General features: G+C 45.1%; 1 protein-coding gene and 1 pseudogene across 1 annotated transcript in view; both read right to left on the reverse strand.

Annotated features, from left to right (window-relative positions):
• The window catches only part of LOC112631578 (BEN domain-containing protein 2), a 30832-nt gene that overhangs the window by 4037 nt on the left and 6196 nt on the right, over positions 1-20599 (reverse strand). The gene's annotated exons all lie outside the window — the stretch shown is intronic.
• LOC112628792 lies at positions 8825-9901 on the reverse strand (annotated as a pseudogene).

The raw sequence follows: 20599 nt of genomic DNA on the forward strand, positions 1-20599 counted from the left end.
TTTTTTTTTTTTTTTTTTTTTTTTTTTGAGACGGAGTCTCGCTCTGTGGCCCAGGCTGGAGTGCAGTGGCCGGATCTCAGCTCACTGCAAGCTCCGCCTCCTGGGTTTACGCCATTCTCCTGCCTCAGCCTCCCGAGTAGCTGGGACTACAGGTGCCCGCCACCTCGCCCGGCTAGTTTTTTGTATTTTTTTCAGTAGAGACGGGGTTTCACCGTGTTAGCCAGGATGGTCTCGATCTCCTGACCTCGTGATCCGCCCGTCTCGGCCTCCCAAAGTGCTGGGATTACAGGCTTGAGCCACCGCGCCCGGCGGATTAAACATCTTTTCATACGTTTATTGAGATTAGAATTGCCTTCTATTCCTATTTCCTAATCTTTTTCCAATTATATTGTTGGTCATTTTCTCTTGGATTTATAATAATTCTATAGTGTGGCCAATTGTCCTTTTTCAGTTACATGTTTTTCTCTTATCCTTTCCAAACTGGTGGCTTCTGTCTCAGCACCTTTTTAATAGCTTTATTAAGGTATAATTAACATATCCTAAAATTCACCCATGGTAAAGGTACAATTCAATAATTTTTAGTAAATTTGAAGAGTTGTGTAACTATTACCACAGCCTAGTTTTAGAACATTTATAACATCCCAAAGCAATTCTTCCTACCCATTTGCAATCAATCTCACCCCTAGCCACAGGCAAACACTAATGTGCTTTCTATCTCTATAGATTTTTCTTTTCTAGACGTTTAATAGAAATGAAATAATCTAATTTATGGTCTTTTGCATCTGGCTCTTTTCATTTAGAATAACTTTTTGTTTGTTCTTTGTTTTGTTTTGAGATGGAGTGTCACTCTGTCGCCCAGGCTGGAGTGCAGTGGTGCCGTCTCGGCTCACCGCAAGCTCCGCCTCCCGGGTTCATGCCATTCTCCTGCCTCAGCCTCCCCAGTAGCTGGGACTATAGGCGCCCGCCACCACGCCCGGCTAATTTTTTGTATCTTTAGTAGAGACAGGGTTTCACCGTGTTAGTCAGGATGGTCTTGATCTCCTGACCTCGTGACCCGCCCGCCTCGGCCTGCCAAAGTGCTAGGATTACAGGCGTGAGCCATCGCGCCTGGTCTTAGAATAATGTTTTTAAGGTTCATATAGCTATACTATAGCTATAGTAGTTTTTTCTTCTTTTTATTGCTGAGTAGTATTTCATTGTATGAATACAGCACATTTTGTTTATTTATCAATTAATGGATATTTGGCTTAATGATCTCTGATGAGAAATAGCTCTCACATTTATATTTGACCCCCTCTGTGTAATGTGTCTCTTTTCCCCTTCTGACTGCTTTTAAGATTTTCTCTTTATCTTTGGTTTTCAGCAGTTTTACTCTGTTGTACCAAGTGTGTTTTTGTTTTATTTTTGCTTTCTTTTTTTTTTTTTTTGAGACAGAGTCTCACTCAGTCACCCAGGATGGAGTGCAATGGTGTGATTTTGGCTCACTGAAACCTCTGCCTCCTAGGTTCAAATGATTCTCCTGCCTTAGCCTCCCAAGTAGCTGAGATTACAGGCACCTACCACCACTCCTGGCTAATTTTTGTATTTTCAGTAGAGATGGGGTTTCACCATGTTGGCCATGCTGGTCTTGAACTCCTGACCTCAGGTGATCTGCCCACTTGAGCCTCCCAAAGTGCTGGGATTACAGGTGTGAGCCACCATGCCCAGCGCTGGCTAATTTTATATTTTTAGTAGAGACCAGGTTTCACCAAATTGTCCAGGCTGGTTTTGAATTCCTGACCTCAAATGAGCCTTGGCCTCCCAAAGTGCTGGGATTACAGGCATAAGCTACTGCACCTGGCCCCAAGTATGATTTTTAAAAAATTTATCCTGCTTGGGGTTAGTTGAACTTTTTGGACCTATGGATTGTTATTTTTAATCAACTTTTAAGCTACTGTTTCTTTAAATATTTTTCTGCCTTATTGTTTCTTTCTTCTCCTTATGGAACTCTAATTGCATGTATGTTAGACTGCTTACTATTATCCCACAGTTTGCTAATGCTCTGTTCATTATTCTCAACGATTTTTTCCTCTCTCTATTTCAATTTAGATAGTTTTTATTAGCTTATATTGAATTCACTTATTTTTTTTCTTCTGCAGTGTCTAATTTGCTGTTAAGCTCATCAACTAAGTCTTCATACATTGTATTTTTCAATTTTATAATTTCCCTTTAGTTTGTTCTTGAATTTCCATTTCTTTTGAAATACCTTATCTCTTTACCTATTGTGAATGTTTTTTTCCTTTAAAATTTTCAGCATACTTATAATTGTTGTTTTAAAGCCTTTGTCTGCTGATTCTCATAACTAGATCACCTGACGATCTTGTTGTCTTGTGATTATGAGTCATAGTTTTCTACTTCTTCATATGTCACACAAAATTTGTATTCCGTACCCTGTGTGTGAAATAGCAGTAGAGGTTAGCAGTAGAGGTTTAAGTATAATTTTTGTGTTTTGTTTTCATTTTTCAGGGAGTGGAAGCTTTTCCCTCTGTTTGGTGGTTAAAGTGCATAAACATAGGATTATCACATCCACTTGATGAAATGACCCCTAATCATTATGAAATGTCCTTCTTTATCTCTGGTAACATTCTTTGCTCTGAAATCAACTCTTGTTGTTATTGTTTCATTTTTGTTTTGTGAGACAGGGTCTCACTCTGTCACCCAGGCTGGAGTGCAGTGGCATGACCACGGCTTACTGCAACTGCTGCCTCCTGGGCTCAAGCGATCCAATCTCAGCCTCCCAAGTAGCTGAACTACAGACCTGCACCACCATGCCTGGCTAATTTTTTGTATTCTTTGTAGAGACAGGCTTTCACCATATTGCCCAGACTGGTCTGAAATCAACTTTGTCTGGTGTTAATATAGCAACTCCAACCTTCTTTTGACTAATGTTAGCATAGTATATTCTTCCCATCCTTTTAAAGGTTTTATATTTAAAGTTCATTTCTTATAGATAGCAAATAATTGAGTCTTACTTAAAAAAAAAAGTCCATCTAACAGTCTCTGCCTTTAAAATGAAGTGTTTAGGCCATTTAGATTTAATGTGATTATTGACTAAATAATCACATTATTTAGTCAATAAATAATGGTTGGATTTGAGTCTATCACTTCGCTGTTTATTTATTTATTTTTTAATTTTTTTGAGACAGAGTCTCACTCTGTCACCCAGGATGGAGTGCAGTGGGTCAAATCTCAGCCCACTGCAACCTCTGCTTCCTGGGTTCAGGAGATTCTTCTGCCTCAGCCTCCAGAGTAGCTGGGATTACAGGTGCCTGCCACCACACCCAGCTAATTTTTATATTTTTAGTAGAGACAGGGTTTCACCATGTTGGACAGGCTGGTCTCGAACTCCTGACCTCAAATGATCTGCCTGCCTTGGCCTCCCAAAGTGCTGGGATTACAGGCCTGAGTCACCACACCTAGCTCCATTGTTTATTTTCTATTTGTCCCATCTATTCTTTGTTCAATTTTTTCTCTTTTTCTGCTTTAGATTGAGTATTTTCACAATTCCATTTTATCTCCTTTGCTGGTTTATTAGCTATAACTCTTTGTTTTGTTATTTCAGTGGTTGCTTTAGGATTCATACTATTTATCTTTAGCTTACCTAAATCTACCTTCAAGTGATACTATACCATTTCATGCATAGTATAAGAACCTTGCAATAATGAGCTTCCATTTCTCTCCTTCTGACCTTTGTACTATTATAACCATGCATTTCCTTTTCCAAATGTTATAAATCCTGAAATACAACCTTATTATTTTTGCTTAAATAGTCAACTATCTTTTTAAAAGTATTAAATAATTTTCTTTCTTTCTTTTTTTTTGAGACGGAATCTTTCTCTGTCGCCCAGGCTGGAGTGCAGTGGTGCTATCTCGGCTCACTGCAACTTCCGCTTCCCGGGTTTAAGTGATTCTCCTGCTTCAGCCTCCCTAATAGCTGGGATTACAGGTGCCCACCACCATGCGTGGCTAATTTTTTGTATTTTTAGTAGAGACAGGGTTTCGCCATGTTGGCCAGGCTGGTCATGAACTCCTGACCTCAAGTGATCTGCCCGCCTCGGCCTCCCAATGTGCTGGGATTACAGTCGTGAGCCACCACACCCAGCCAGTTTTAAATAATTTTTTTTTAAATCATATTTTTAAAATACAATTGTAGCTACCATTTCTTCTATTCTTTATTTCTAAAAGATTTTTTTCTAGATATAGAATTCTATGTTGACAATATTTTAAAAGAACTTCAAAATGTTACTCTGCTGCCTTCTTGCTTGTATTGTTTCCAATGAAAAATAAGACATCATCTTTACCTCTGTTCCTTCTTTTTACTTCTGCCTTAAGGACTTACTTTAACATTTCTTACATTGGGGACTGTTTGTTGTGAATTATTTCCCCTTTCGTATGTCTGAACACGTCTTTATTTTCCTTTTAATTTTTGAAACAGCTTTATTAATATATAATTTACATACCATACAAGTCACCTATTGAAAATATACAACATGGCCAGGCACAGTGGCTCGTGCCTGTAATCCTAGCACTTTGTGGGGCTGAGACAGGTGGATTGCTTGAGCCCAGAAGTTTGAGACCAGTCTGGGCAATGTAATGAGACCTCTTTTTTATTTTTTTATTTTTATTTTTGAGATGGAGTTTTGCTCTTCTTGCCCAGGCTGGAGTGCCATGGTGCAGTCTTGGCTCATTGCAACCTCTGCCTCCCAGGTTCAAGTGATTCTCCTGTCTCAGCCTCCCAAGTAGCTGGGATTACAGGCACCTGCCACCATGGCTGGCTAATTTTTGTATTTTTAGTAGAGACAGAGTTTCACCATGTTGGCCAGGCTGGATGAGACCTCATTTCTACAAAAAATCCAAAAAATTAGGTGGGAGGCTCGCTTGAGCCCAGGAGGTTGAGGCTGCAATAAGCTGAGATTGCGCCACTGCACTCCCACCTGGGTGACACAGTGAGATCTGCCCTGCCCCACCGCCACAAAAAAGAAAATGTACAACTCAATATTTTAAAAAGCCACTTAATTGGGATATAATTGACATACAAAAAGCTGTACATATTTAGTGTATACAACTTAATGAATTTCAATAGTTTTTAGTATATTCACACAGTTCTGCAACTATCACCACAGTCTAATTTTAGAACATTTATCACCCCAATAAGAAATCTGGTACCCATTACAAGTCACTCTCCACTCTTCCGTGCCCCCAACCCAGCCCTAGCAACTGCTCGCTTACTTTCTGACCCTGTAGAAAGAAACTATTAATTTATTATACTTTCTAGTCTCCCCAGACTCAGCTCCTTCTCAACTCAGGAACTCTCCGAGCTTTGCTTGGGTTCTTTCTGCTGCACCACAGCTTGGAAGCTCTTTCACATAGTAAGCTGGGACAATAAGAGGGCGCCTCATTTGTTTCTCATCTCTCACAGACCACTCTCCTTTATTGCCTGATTTCCAGTGTCCTGAAAACTGTTGTTTGATATATTTTTCCCTCTGTTGTTATTTTAAGCAGGAAGATACCTGTTACTCCATCTTGGCCAGAGACAGATGTTCATTAAAATGAAAGTCCCACAGGGCCAGGGCGCAGTGCCTCACAATCCCAGCACCTTGGGAGGCCAATGGAGGCAGATCACTTGAGGTCAGGAATTGGAGACCAGCCTGGCCAACATGGCAAAACCTTGTCTCTACTAAAAATACAAACATTAGCTGGGCGTGGTGGCACTCACCTATAATCCCAGCTACTCAGGAAGCTGAGGTGGAAGAATCGCTGGAAGCCGGGAGGTGGAGGTTGCAGTGAGCTGAGATCATGTCACTGCACTGCAGGCTGGGCAACAGAACAAGACACTGTCAAAAAAAAAAAAAAAAAAAAAAAAAAGAAAGAAAGAAAGAAAAGAAAAAGAGAGAGAGAGAGAGAGAGGGAGGGAGGGAGGGAGAAGGAAAAAAGAGCCACATTAAACAAACCTGACTGAGAACCCACAGGTCTCCAGATACTACATTTGTGGAACATCAGTTTAAGAAATTTTATACAATAACAAAAAGGCAAATAATTTAAAAATAGGTAAAGTCAAGGCATAGTAATCCCAGGACTTTGGGAAGCTGAGGTAGGAGAATTGCTTGAAGCCAGGAGTTTGACAGCAGCCTGGGCAACATATTGAGATCCCGTCTCTACAAAAAATTCAAAAATTAGTTGGGCATAGGGGCACATACCTGTAGTTCTGGCTACTCGGGAGACTAAGGTGGGAAGATTGCTTGAGTCCAGGAGTAATAGGTTACAATGAGCTATGATCACACCGCCGCACTACCTCCTGGATGGCCGAGTGAGACCCTGTCTCTTTAAAAAAAAAAAAAAAAATTTTTGGAAAGAAAGAAAAATAGGTAAGAAGGGGCACATGTTCTCAGGATCTCCTGAGGGCTGTGTCATGAGAAACAAAAAATATATATAAAATAAGTAAAAGATTTAAATAGCTGGGCGTGGTGGCTCACGCCTGTAATCCCAGCACTTTGGGAGGCTGAGGCAGGCAGACCACAAAGTCAGGAGTTCAAGACCAGCCTGGCTAAAATGGTGAAACCCCATCTCTACTAATAATACAAAAATTAGCCAGGTGTGGTGGTGTGAGCCTATAGTCCCAGCTACTTGGGAGGCTGAGGCAGAAGAATCACTTGAACCCGGGAGGTGGAGGTTGCAGTGAGCCGAGATCTCGCCACAGCACTCCAGCCTGGGCGACAGAGCGAGACTCCATCTAAAAAAAACAAAAAACAACAACAAAAAAAGAGATTTAAATAGACTTTTTTTTCCAAAGAAGATATACAGATGGAAAAGATGCTCAACATCATTAGTCATTAGGAAATGTAAATCAAAACCTCAATGAACTACCAATTCACACCCATTAGGATGGCTATAATAAAAAAAGCTGGTAATAACAGGTATTGGTGAGGATATGGAGAAATGAGAACCCTCCTTGTTAGTGTGAATGTAAAATGGTGCAGCTACTTTGGAAAACAGTTTGACAGTTCCTCAAGAGTTAAACAGAGTTACCATATGACTTAACAATTGTACTCCTAGATATAGATCCAATATAAATTTAAAAACTCATCCACACAAAAATTTATACATGAATGTTCATATCAGCATTATTCAAAATAGTAAAGAACCGGAAACAACTCAAATGTTAATAACTGATTGAGGGCTGGGCAAAGTGGCTCACACCTGTAATCCCAGCACTTTGGGAGACTGAGGTGGATGGATCACTTGAGGCCAGGAGTTCGAGACCAGCCTGGCCAACATGACTAAACCCTGTCTCTACTAAAAATACAAAAAATAGCTGGACATGGTGGCGTGCACCTATAATCCCAGCTACTTGGGAGGCTGAGGCAGGAGGATCGCTTGAACCCAGGAGGCGGAAGTTGCAGTGAGCCAAGATTGTGCCATTGCACTCCAACCTGGGCAATAAAGTGAGACTCTGTCTAACAACAACCACAACAAAAACCTCACTGTTGTTTAAAGAAAAAAAATTAATTAAAAAAAAAAAACAAAAACTGAGCAGGGCATGGTGGCTCACACCTGTAATCCCAGCACTTTGGGAGGCCAAGGCAGGTGGATCACCTGGGGCTGGGAGTTCAAGACCAGCCTGACCAACATGGAGAAACCCCATCTCTACTAAAAATACAAATTTGCCGGCCGTGGTGGTGCATGCCTATAATCCCAGCTACTCGGGAGGCTGAGGCAGGAGAATCGCTTGAATCTGGGAAGCGGAAGTTGTGGTGAGCCGAGATCGCGCCATTGCACTCCAGCCTGGGCAACAAGAGCGAAACTCCGTCTCTGAGATCGCACCATTGCAATCCAGCCGGGGCAACAAGAGTTAAACTCCACCTTAAAAAAAAAAAAAAAAAATGATTGAGGAGAGCAAAGATCACCTGGTGACCATCAAGCCGACCATCCAGAGGCAAAATTTCTTATCTGAGGAATTTAGAAGTAATTAGACTTCCCTATTATTCTAAAGCAAGCATTTGGTACCAGGTTTTAAAAAAAAATTTTTTTTTTTTTTTTTTGAGACGGAGTCTCGCTCTGTTGCCCGGGCTGGAGTGCAGTGGCCGGATCTCAGCTTACTGTAAGCTCCGCCTCCCGGGTTTACGCCATTCTCCTGCCTCAGCCTCCCGAGTAGCTGGGACTACAGGCGCCCGCCGCCTCGCCCGGCTAGTTTTTTGTATTTTTAGTAGAGACGGGGTTTCACCGTGTTAGCCAGGATGGTCTCGATCTCCTGACCTCGTGATCCGCCCGTCTCGGCCTCCCAAAGTGCTGGGATTACAGGCGTGAGCCACCGCGCCCGGCCTAAAAAAATTTTTAAGTAACTAGAATTTCTGTACATCTACTGAATGAATGCATGTTGAAACTCGTTGTGCAGCCCTTGCTGACATTAAGGCACCAAAATATCTACAAATGTAACCACTTATCATGACCTATGTGGCTAATATGGTCCACATTACTCCTAAGCTCCCGCTTTAAGGTCCATAAATACCCCTAAGGAAAAGTCTGCCATGGGGCACTTACTTTTCTCATGCTGAGGCACCTCACTGCACTCTTCTCTTCTCTTCTCTTCTCTTCTCTTCTCTTCTCTTCTCTTCTCTTCTCTTCTCTTCTCTTCTCTTCTCTTCTCTTCTCTTCCTTCCTTCCTTCCTTCCTTCCTTCCTTCCTTCCTTCCTTCCTTCCTTCCTTCCTTCCTTCCTTTCTTTCCTTCCTTTTTTCCTTCTTTTTTTTGGCTGTAATTGTATTCATTGCAAAACAGTCCTCTCCAATTTTACTGAGGTGGCTGACCACATCCACAACCAAATCTGTCTCTAAACTGGAATTCAGTTGCCGCCCCAGCCTCCGCTTTCTTGTTGGCACCAGGGGGCACAGCACTCTGTTTTTGTAGGTATCTCTGTCGGCTTCCCCTCCTGTGAGTCTTGCAGGTCGCTCACCCTCCAGACCTTTAGGCTGAGGCCTGCCAGTCTCTGGACGGCTGTGGCGTAGGATGGCAGGCACAATCTCCGGGGGCAGATGAAGGTAATCACGGAGATACTGGATACCTCATTGGTAAGGTACCAGTAGAAACGTCTCCAGGCAAACTGTTCCTTCACGTAGCCTCGGGACTTGAGAGGCTGCATGGCCTTCATGACACGAAGGTTGGGCACATTCTTGTCTGCCAGCTCCGGGTGCTTAGGCATGTGGACATCCTTCTTGGCCACCATGACTCCCTCCTTGAAAAGGAGTTCATAAATGGCAATCCAGTTCTTCTTAGGCATCAACATCTCGGCGACTGTGGGGTCTGGGTCAGGGGCTGGAAAGGCGCGTTCTTTCTTTCTAGTAAAACTTTCCTTTTTCAAACCTATACTGTTGTCAATAAAGTCTTCCTACCAACCCATGAGTCAACCCCTTTTTTTCTGAGATGGAGTTTCACTCTTGTCACCCAGGCTGGAGTGCAATGGCACGATCTCGGCCCACTGCGACCTCCACCTCCCGGGTTCAAGCGATTCTCCTGTCTCTGCCTCCTGAGTAGCTGGGATTATAGGTGCCTGCCACCACACGTGGCTAATTTTTGTATTTTTAGTAGAAACGGGGTTTCACCATGTTGGCCAGGCTGGTCTGGAACTCTGGAACTCCTGACCTCAGGTGATCCACCTGCCTTGGCCTCCCAAAGTACTGGGGTTACAGGCGTGAGCCATTGCGAGTGGTGAGTTAACCACTTTTTGATGCGGGGCTCTGACACCTTACCCAGCACTGATGACTTTATAAATAATATATTCTATGTCCTACATATTATTTGGCAATAAAAAAGGAATGAAGTACTTATTAGTTAGTGAAAGAAATAAAAATATTTCCCTTAAAATATCCTTCTTTGGGGCCGGGCATGGTGGCTCACCTGTAGTCCCAGCACTTTGGGAGGCTGAGGTGGGATATATATCCTTCTTTGACATATTTTGAGACAGCTGTTCAAAGGGCCTTGCAAACAGAAGTAGCCCTGCAAAGCTGTCTTTGGTGGCAGAGATTTGCATCAGTAGAGAAAATCTTCACTGATGCAGGCCTTCTCTTCTTTAGATTTAGGAGTCTAATTAGAGTCTCAGATTAACTGAGACTCTGACAAATTTAAAGGTCTGAAAGAAATATTTACCATCAATTCTCTCTGAGGGCTGCTACCTGTGAGATTTCATCTACCTAACAAGACCACTTACGCTAGCCAGGCCTCATCTTTTCCCCCTCTCATAACATGTCTTGCCACTAAAACCTGCTTACCACGATAACCTGTTTTTGGCCATGCCCTGAGTTACCATTCATTTTGTAACTTCAAGATGGTATGGGCCAGGCATGGTGGCTCACGCCTGTAATCCCAGCACTTTGGGAGGCTGAAGAGGGTAGATCACCTGAAGTCAGGAGTTTGAGACCAGCCTGACCAACATGGTGAAACCCCATCTCTACCAAAAACTACGAAAATTAGCCAGGCATGGTGGCACACACCTGTAGTCCCAGCTACTCAGGAGACTGAGGCAGGAGGATCGCTTGAGTCTAGGAGGTGGAGGTTGCAGTGAGCTGAGATTGCATCACTGTGCTCCAGCCTTGGTGACAGAGTGAGACCCTGTCTCAAAACCAAAAAAAGATGGTATGTAACCTCCTATACTCCATTCGGAGGTTAGGGTAACTGTGCAGTACTCCGCCACGTGCATGTTAATAAATCTATATGCCTTTTCTCCAATTAATCTGCCTTTCGTCAGTTGCTTTTTCATTGATCCTTCAGAGGGCACAGGGGAAGCTTTTCCTTATGTTCTGTAAAAGAAACTAGACACGAAAGACCACATATTGTATGGTTACATTATGTGAAATGTTCAGGCCAGGCAAGGTGGCCTGTAGTCCCAGCACTTTGGGAGGCCAACGTGGCCGGATTGCTTGAGTCCAGGAGTTTGAGAACAGCCTGGGCAACACGGCAAAACTCCATTTCTACAAAAAATACATAAAAATTAGCCAGACTTGGTGGCCGCATCTGTAGTCCCAGCTACTGGGCAAGGGGGTAGAGGGTACTGAGGCAGGAGGATCGCTAGAGGCCAGGAAGCAGAGGTTGCAGTGAGCCGTGATTGCACCACTGTGCTCCAGCCTGGGTGACAGAGCCAGACCCTGCCTAAAAACAAAAAACAAACCAAACAAAAAAAAATTTGGAGCAGGCACATTTGTAGAAAAGGATTCTCCTTGCCCGATACCCAGACAGAGCAGACATATCAAGACAGGGGAATTGCAATACAGAGTTTAATTAATTTACAAAGAGCTTGCTGAAGGAGGAATGGAAGTTTCATTATTACTCAAACCAGTCTCCTGGAAAATTTGGAGACTGGCACTTTTAAGGATAATTTGGTGGGTAGGGGCCAGGAAGTGGAGAATGCTGATTGGCTGTGTCAGAGATGAAATCATAGGGGGTCAAAGTGGGATTATTCTTCCTGTCCTCTGTTCCCAGGTGAGATCCCAGAACTGGTTGAGCCAGATTACCGACCTGGGTGGGGCCAGCTGGTACATCAGAATGCAGTGTGAAAAATGTCTGGAGCCTGATCTTAGGTTTTACAATAGTGATGCTAGCTTTCGGAGCAACTGGGGAGGTTCAAAATCTCGTGGCCTGTCTGCATTAATCTTTTGAGATGAAGTCTCACTCCGTCGCCCAGGCTGCAGTGCAGTGGCGTGATCTCGGCTCACTGCAGCCTCCGCCTCCCGGGTTCAAGCGATTCTCCTACCTCAGCCTCCTGAGTAGCTGGGACTACGGGCCTCCGCCACCACTCCCAGCTAATTTTTGTATTTTTAGTAGAGACGGGGTTTCACCATGTTGGCCAGGCTGGTCTCCAACTCCTGACCTCAGGTGATCCACCTGCCTTGGCCTCCCAAAGTGCTGTGATTACAGGCCTGAGCCACTGTGCGCCCAGACTATCTGCATTAATCTTGAGGTTAATTTGCTAGTGCTGCACAGGCAGTCTGGTCCCCAGGCAAGAAGGGGCTGTGTTAAGGGAAAAGGCTGTTTTCATCTTTGTTTCAAAGTTAAGTTATAAGCTAAATTCCTCCCAAAGTTAGTTTGGCCTATGCCCAGGAATGAACAAGGGCAACTTGGAGATTAGAAGCAAGATGGAGTCAGTTATGTCGGATCTCTTTCACTGTCATAATTTGCCCATTGCTGTAATTTTTGCAAAGACAGTTTCAGTTGCTTGGGAGGTTGCAGGAAAATGCAGGAGTGATTGCAAATGGGTACAGGGTTTCCTATTAGGTTGATAAAATGTTCTGAAATGGTCTGTGGTGATTGCAAAACTGTAAATATATCAAAACCCATTGAAATGTACACTTTAAATGGGCAAATCATATGACATGTGAATTATATCTCTCTCTTTTTTTTAAAGAAATATTATCATATACCGTATGTCTATGTGGGCTTCCAGCAACCCTTCTGGCGCTCCTGGAGATCAGGTAGGACTAAGAATTCATGGCACAGCCTTTTGTATTATCCGACTCCCTCCCTCCCTCCCTCCCTCCCACCCTTCCTTCCTTCCTTCCTTCCTTCCTTCCTTCCTTCCTTCCTTCCTTCTCTCCTTTCCTTCCTTCCATGAACTAGATGCTATCCTAGGCACTGAGCATACAGATATTGACCGAGATCTAATCCTGTCCTCAAAGAGTTCACAACCTCATGATTGTCCTCAGCCCCCTGTAGCAAAGGAAACTTTTATTGGGACCACTTCTGTATACCCTGAGCTATGAAGAGTAAATCTAACCTTTCTAAAGTCACATACGTCTGCACTTAGTGGGGGCTCAGGTGACGGAGCTCCAGTGCTCATAAGCAAGTGAAACACACAATGTAGATTTAATATCTTGTAGCTCTTTAGTCCTTCTCATCGCCAGGGTGGGTCACAGAATGCCCATAGTGAAGGAAGCCAAGTTTCCTTCCTTTTTGGGTCTCAGGGTCCAGACATTGTGTAGCTGGAAGCTCATTACTGAGACACTCAGCAGCTGCCAGGTGGGCAAACTCCCTATTTCCCACACAGCCAAGCCTGACCACCATTATTGCTGGCTCGTGTACCCTTTCCTATAAAGTTGGTGGTTGACAGGGAGGATCCTGGACATTCAGGTCATGGTGCCATCAAGAGCCTGGGGCCATCAACCTCTGCTGTGGTCCTTGATTTCACTCCCTATTCATCTCAGTGTGAAGCTGCCTTCTAACCTGGGGCTGTGTCTTATCTCTGACCCAGCTCTTGCTCATGCATGATGACTGCTCCCTGCCTCCCTGTATTATCCCCAAATGATAGCTGCTATGTCTTGTGGTTGCTTGTGAAATCGCTTTTACAAAATTATAACTGAGGAAATTATGACAGTGAAAGAAATCAGACCTAACCATTTTGCTTCTAACCTTTAAACTGTCCTTGTTCATTCCTGGGCGTAGGTGGAAATAACTTTGGGAAGGAATTCAGTTCATGATTTTACTCTGAAACAAAATTAATAATAGCCCTTTCCCGAAAAGACCCTCTTCTTGCCTGGGGACCAGTCTGCCTTTGCGGGGCTAACAAATTAGCTACACGATTCGAAATGACAGTTTAGGGGTCATGCAGTCTCTGACTCCAAGAATCTGAACCTCCTTAAATTGCTCCTAGGGATAACATCACTGTTGTAAGCCTAAGATCAGTGCTTGAGATATCTTGCAGACGCTACACTCTGGGTGGATCGGCTGACACAACCCAGAACCATAATCTGGCTCAACCAGTTCTGCCCTCCCACCCAGGAACAGAAAATAGCACAAAAAACTCACTTCAACCCTCTATGATTCCATCTCCAAGCTGAGCAGTTAGGACTCCCCACTTCCCAAGCCCCTACTTGCCAAATTAAAACTCTGATCCAAAAGAAAGAGAGATCAGACTGTTACTGTGTCTATATAGAAAGAAGTAGACATAAGAGACTCCATTTTGTTCTGTATTTGAGATGCTGTTAATCTGTGACCCTACCCCCAACCCTGTCCTTGCAAGAGACACGTGCTGTGGTGACTCAAGGTTTAATGGATCTGGGGCTGTGCAGGGTGTGCTTTGTTAAACAAGTGCCTGAAGGCAGTATGCTTCTGAAAAGTCATCACCATTCTTTTAATCTCAAGTACCCGGGGACACAAACACTGGGGAAAGCTGCAGGGACCTCTGCCTAGGAAAGTTAGGTATTGTTCAAGGTTTCTCCCCGTGTGAGAGTCTGAAATATGGCCTCGTGGGAAGGGAAAGACCTGATCCCCCAGCCCGACACCCATAAAGGGTCTGTGCTGAGGAGGACTAGTAAAAGAGGAAAGAAAGCCTCTTGGCAGCTGAGATAGAGAAAGACATCTGTCTCCTGCCCATCCCTGGGCAAGTCCCTGGGCAATGGAACTTCTCGGTGTAAAACCTGATTGTATGTTCTATTTACTGAGACAGGAGAAAACCGCCTTAGGGCTGGAGGTGGGATGTACTAGTGGCAAGGCTGCCCTTTATGCACTGAAAATGTTTATGGAGATGTTTGCATATGCACATCAAAGCACAGCACTTTTCCTTAAACTGATTCATGTCACAGAGATCTTTATTCACATGTCTTTCTGCTGACCTTCTCCCTACTGTGACCCTATTGTCCCGCCACTTCCCCTTTTCCAAGATGGCAAAGATAATGATCAATAAATACTGAGGGAACTCAGAGACCGGTGCCGGCATGGGTCCTCTGTATGCTGAGCACAGGTCCCCTGGGCCCACTTACTTTGTCTTTGTGTCTCTTTATTTTCTTAAGTCTCTCGTTCCACCTGATGAGAAACGCCCACAGGTGTGGAGGGGCAGGCCACCCCTTCACTTCAACCCTCTATGATTCCATCTCCAAGCTGATCAATTAGCACTCCCCACTTCCCAAGCCCCTACTTGCCAAATTAAAACTCTGATCCCCGAATGCTCGGAGAGACTGATTTGAGTAATAATAAAACTCCGGTCTCCTGCACAGCCGGGTCTGCGTGAATTACTCTTTCTCCATTGCTGTTCTCCTGTCTTGATAAATCGGCTCTGTCTAGGCAGCAGGCAAGGTGAATCCGTTGGGCAGTTACACTTGTGTGCTTATCTTATCTCTCTTGCTGCAATACAGTTTTTGTTAACTGTTGCTTTCTGGTTTGGACCCTTCCTACTACTGTTTTTGAGGTCTCAGCTTGGACATAGCCTCTGGTTATTCCTGGCCACTTGCTATAAGAACACAAAGTCAATGCTTCCCTCTCTAAGAATCAGTCTTGGTAGGCTTTCACCCATCATTGCTAGTCCACTGCCTTTGCCAGCTGTGAGCTGCCATCCATCCCAGCCTCCTGTTTCCCCCTTGGAGTCTACTTCAAAAGGCATCTCCCTCTTCCTTAGCATCTTCTCTTAGTGAAGATGGCTCAGTAAATACTTCTAAAACCTTATGTTTCCCTTAGCAATGCCAAGTCTGTAAAAACTGCTTTCTTTCCTAAAAATACATTTCCGAAGGTACCATCAATGAAGATCTCTGCCTGAAATGACCTTCCTGACAGCAAGTTGTATTTTCCTCAAATGCTTTCCATTCCACATGCTCTTCCAGAGCCTTGCCACTCACACATCAGGAAATGGCGTCTCTGTCCCCTTCTTGGAAACTGGGTGGGGCTTCGTGACTGTCTCAACTAGTGGAGCACAAGGGAGGATCTGCTACGGGCCTTTTGAGGCCAGTTTTCAAAAGGCGAGACAACTTTCTCCTGCTCTCTCTTGGGATGCTTGTCCTTGCAACCAGCCACCATGCTGTGAGAGAGTCCAGGCCCCATGGAGAGACCACATGTAGGGATTCTGGCTAACAGCCTCAGCTGAGGAGTAAGCATCAGCCTACAGCCACAGGAGTAAGGCAGACTCTGTGAAGAATCCAGCCAGCTCTCATCTGACTGTAATCACAGGAGAAATCCCAGCAAGAACAATCAGCTGAGCTTGGTAAAACCCTAGAACCATGAGAGAGAAAGACAAATGACTGCTCTGTTACACTGCCAAGTTTGGGGTGGTTCGTTGCCCAGCAACAGGTAACCAGAATGCTGTCCATCTCCATACATTATGAGCCTAACTGCCCTTTGTGGCCCAGCTCATTAGCCTGTCACCTCCCATGTAAGCCTTCGCTAATCCCCACAATGGCGTTCTCTCCCTGTCTGAACTCCCGGTGCTCTTCCTATACCGGTCTCCTCTCCCACATCTGGGTGCACACTTGATCTCTCCCCTCCTTGTAAAGTCTCCATTCATATCTCTTGGCACCTAGCCCAATGCTTGGCACATAGTGGGTGCTCAATACAGGCTTTCTCTGTCTGGATGTGTGAAGGATAGGGAAAGGGATCTTGGGGAGAGAACACCTACCAGTGGAGAAGAGAGGGTCCTGAGTTGCAAAACAGTTTCCATGGCTTTCTTTTTTTTTTTTTTTTTTTTTTTTTTTTTGAGACAGAGTCTGGCTCTGTCGCCCAGGCTGGAGTGCGGTGGCCAGATCTCAGCTCACTGCAAGCTCCGCCTCCCGGGTTCACGCCATTCTCCTGCCTCAGCCTCCCGAGTAGCTGGGACCACAGGCGCCCGCCACTTCGCCCGGCTAGTTTTTGTATTTTTTAGTAGAGACGGGGTTTCACCGTGTTAGCCAGGATGGTCTCGATCTCCTGACCTCGTGATCCACCCGTCTCGGCCTCCCAAAGTGCTGGGATTACAGGCTTGAGCCACCGCGCCCGGCCCCATGGCTTTCAAAGGCCTTTTTCTCTGACTAGTGTCCTAGGACATTTTTGGCTTCTCTGCTAAGAATGTAGGATCATGAGTTAGAGTCAAAAGGATTTATTAACAAGTATCAAGTTGTCAGAGGTGTTGGAGCCAGAGCAACTCCATCTTGTGTAGGGGCTGGGTAAAATAAGGCTGAGACCTACTGGGCTGCATTCCCAGACGGTTAAGGCATTCTAAGTCACAGGATGAGATAGGAGGTTGGCACAAGATACACGTCATAAAGACCTTGTTGATAAAACAGGCTGCAGTAAAGAAGAGGGCCAAAACGCACCAAAACCAAGATGGTGACGAGAGTGACCTCTGGTCATCCTCATTGCTACACTCCTACCAGTGCCATGACAGTTTACAAATGCCATGGCAACATCAGGAAGTTACCTTATGTGGTTTAAAAGGGGAGGCATGAATAATCCACCCCTTGTTTAGGACATAATCAAGAAATAAGCATAAAAATGGGCAACCAACAGCCTTCAGGTCTGCTCTGTCTATGGAAGTAGCCGTTCTTTCATTCCTTTACTTTCCTAATAAACTTGCTTTCACTTTACTCTATGGACTTGCCCTGAATTCATTCTTGCGTGAGATACAAGAACCCTCTCTTGGGGTCTGGATTGGGACCCCCTTCCTGTAACAAAGTGCTTCTTGGAAAGAAAGGATTGTCCAAGCTGAGGGTTTTCTTAGGATTACAGTGTATGGCCACTTGGGGGAGCTGAGGCGCTGCGAGGTGTCTTTCACAAGTTCACCAGCAGGTGGCAAGCTTACTCGTGGTTTCTTGCAACCGGTTTTATCCACGCACACATTCATAAAATACTGAGCACCTACTCCATGTAAGGCTCTGTGTGAGCTACAAAGGAAGGTAAGCTACAATTCCTGCCCTCCAAGACCTTCCAGTTTGGTGAACTCAATGTTTCTTTATTATTATTTTTTTTTTTTGAGACAGAGTCTCGCTCTGCCGCCCAGGCTGGAGTGCAGTGGTGCAATCTCGGCTCACTGCAAGCTCCGCCTCCCGGGTTCACGCCATTCTCCTGCCTCAGCCTCCCGAGTAGCTGGGACTACAGGCGCCTGCCACCACGCCCGGCTAATTTTTCGTATTTTTAGTAGAGACAGGGTTTCACCGTGTTAGCCAGGATGGTCTCCATCTCCTGACCTCGTGATTCACCTGCCTCGGCCTCCCAAAGTGCTAGGATTACAGGCGGGAGCCACTGCGCCCGGCCAACTCAATGTTTCTTTAGCTTGTCTTTGGGTTGAAATAGTTCTTCAAGGCCGGGCGCGGTGGCTCAAGCCTGTAATCCCAGCACTTTGGGAGGCCGAGACGGGCGGATCACGAGGTCAGGAGATCGAGACCATCCTGGCTAACATGGTGAAACCCCGTCTCTACTAAAAATACAAGGAAAATTAGCTGGGCGAGGTGGCGGGCGCCTGTAGTCCCAGCTACTCGGGAGGCTGAGGCAGGAGAATGGCGTGAACCCGGGGGGGCGGAGCTTGCAGTGAGCCGAGATCGCGCCACTGCACTCCAGCCTGGGGCACAGAGCAAGACTCCGTCTCAAAAAAAAAAAAAAAAAAAAAAAAAAGAAATAGTTCTTCAGAAGTCATCCAATCCTTTCTTCTGTCAGTGTAATTTAATATAATCGACCCTGATGGAAGACAGGTGTCAAGAGTCTTGCCAAGGCCCGGCGCGGTGGCTCCCGCTTGTAATCCCAGCACTTTGGGAGGCCGAGGTGGGCGGATCACCTGAGGCCAGGAGTTTGAGACCAGCCTGGCCAACGTGGTGAAACCCCATGTTGGGGGGTTTCTACTAAAAATACAAAAATTAACTGAGTGTGGTGGCGCATGCCTGTAGTCCCAGGCTGGGAGGCTGAGGCAGGACAATCGCTTGACCCTGGGAGGTGGAGATTGGGCACCTGGGCAACAGACCGAGACTCTGTCTCAAAAAAAAAAAAAAGTTTTGCTGAAAGTCTGGTTATTTTCAGTCTACTTCACTGCTTTAAGTAGATAGGCCAGGTGATCATAGATAAGATCAGAGCAGTGAAGGTGGTGTGGCTAGAGACCAGGAGAACAGGGAGAAAGAGATTTTAAAGCAGGAGGAAAGCAAACTGATTGGGAGATTAGGAGCTGGCGTGATTGGAACTGGGCCTGTCAGAAAAGCCTATCCTGAGCCTTCAGCCAGCTCCCTGTGCCTGCACTTCCCTAGGGCGTGTCAGGCTCAGAATAGTGGAGCCATGCACAGCCAGCTGCCCAGGAGCTCCCTGCTGCCTGCTCCTGCCCTGAGTCCCCAGCTCCTCCTGCTTTCCCCTCCCCACACTTTGGCTGTGAGAGTCACTCCACAGTTTTGCCTGTTTGGGACAGAGGCAGTGGCTGCAGAGGGAGGAGGAGGGAAGTGACCTTACATCAAGTTCAGGCCAAGTGGAGGGGAAGAGGAAGTGGTCATTAAAAAACCTATCTAGACTGTTTCACAGTGTCCTTAAGGACCCAACCCTGAGCCACTCCAGTGCATTTCTGAATCACCTTTCAAGCTCCCCTGGAACATTCTTTGTGCTTCACAGTGTAAATTTCAGCTTGAAAATCAGAAGAGGTTTCTGGATCAGGAACCCCCTGGAGTTTTTATTTTGTTCCTTTCTAAATGGATTTCCCCTTTTCTTGCCTCCAAGCATTTTATTTTTACAACATGTATACACTGCCTTTTCCGATTTTCATTTGCTTCTGGCTGCCAAGCTCATTTCTCCAGCACACCCTGGGAGATTCTAGGAAACCTCCTTAGAAAACATGAATACAGGGACTGAAAGCAAATGCTGGGCCTTATTCCACAAGCCCCCTTTGACTTGCCTCATCACAGCCTAGGCACAGCAGAACAGCGCCAGAGCCAGGGAGAGCCTTGCAGATCACTTACATGGGTAGGCGGGCCTAGTCATATTCCCAGGGGCCCACAGAGATACTACCACCAAGCACGATACATTTCCTAGGAACTCCATTTCTCTGAACAGTCAGTAATTTTATTTTTATTTATTCATTCATTTATTTTTTGAGACAGGGTCTCACTTTATCACCCAGGCTGGAGTACAGTGGCATGATCTCGGCTCACTGCAACCTCTGCCTCCTGGGCTCAAGCAATCCTCCCACCTCAGCCTCCCTAGTAGCTGGGACTACAGGCATGCTGCACGTCCAGCTAATTTTTGTATATTTTGTAGAGACGGGGTTTTACTGTGTTGCCAAACTTGTTCTCAAACTCCTGGACTCAAATGATCCACCTGCCTTGGCCTTCCAGAGGGTTGGGATTACAGGTGTGAGCCACCGTGCCTGGCCAGTGAGTCATTTCAAACATTATCTTTTTATGAAGACAAACACAGTTATGTGCCAAGGAGAATGCAAAATTCAAATAAATGTTTACAATAAACCCCAAGACTTCAAGGACTGGGAATGGACTGATTCTGACAACACTGTGGTTATCACATCCATTTCTTTGCTGTCAGAGGTACCTCAGTGGAAATTTTTGAGAATACTGAGTTAGTCCAACCTCCCATTTTACCCATGAGGAAAGCTGAGGTCTAGGCTTTCCTCATGGGTAAAATGGTCACACAACTACTAAGTTAGTTACTGCTGTAAGCCCTGGTCTCCTCACATGCAAAGCAAGGGGTAAAAATAGTCCTTACTTCATACAGCTACTGCAAAGATTAAAGGGGACAATTGTGTAAAGTACCTGACAGGTAGTAAATGCTTAATAATTATAATTATTCCTCATTATCAACAGTATTTTATTTGTTTTTTGTTTTTTTGAGACACAGTTTCACTCTGCCACCCAGGCTGGA

Source organism: Theropithecus gelada, chromosome 1, assembly GCF_003255815.1.
Source record: "Theropithecus gelada isolate Dixy chromosome 1, Tgel_1.0, whole genome shotgun sequence".
Taxonomy (NCBI): domain Eukaryota; kingdom Metazoa; phylum Chordata; class Mammalia; order Primates; family Cercopithecidae; genus Theropithecus; species Theropithecus gelada.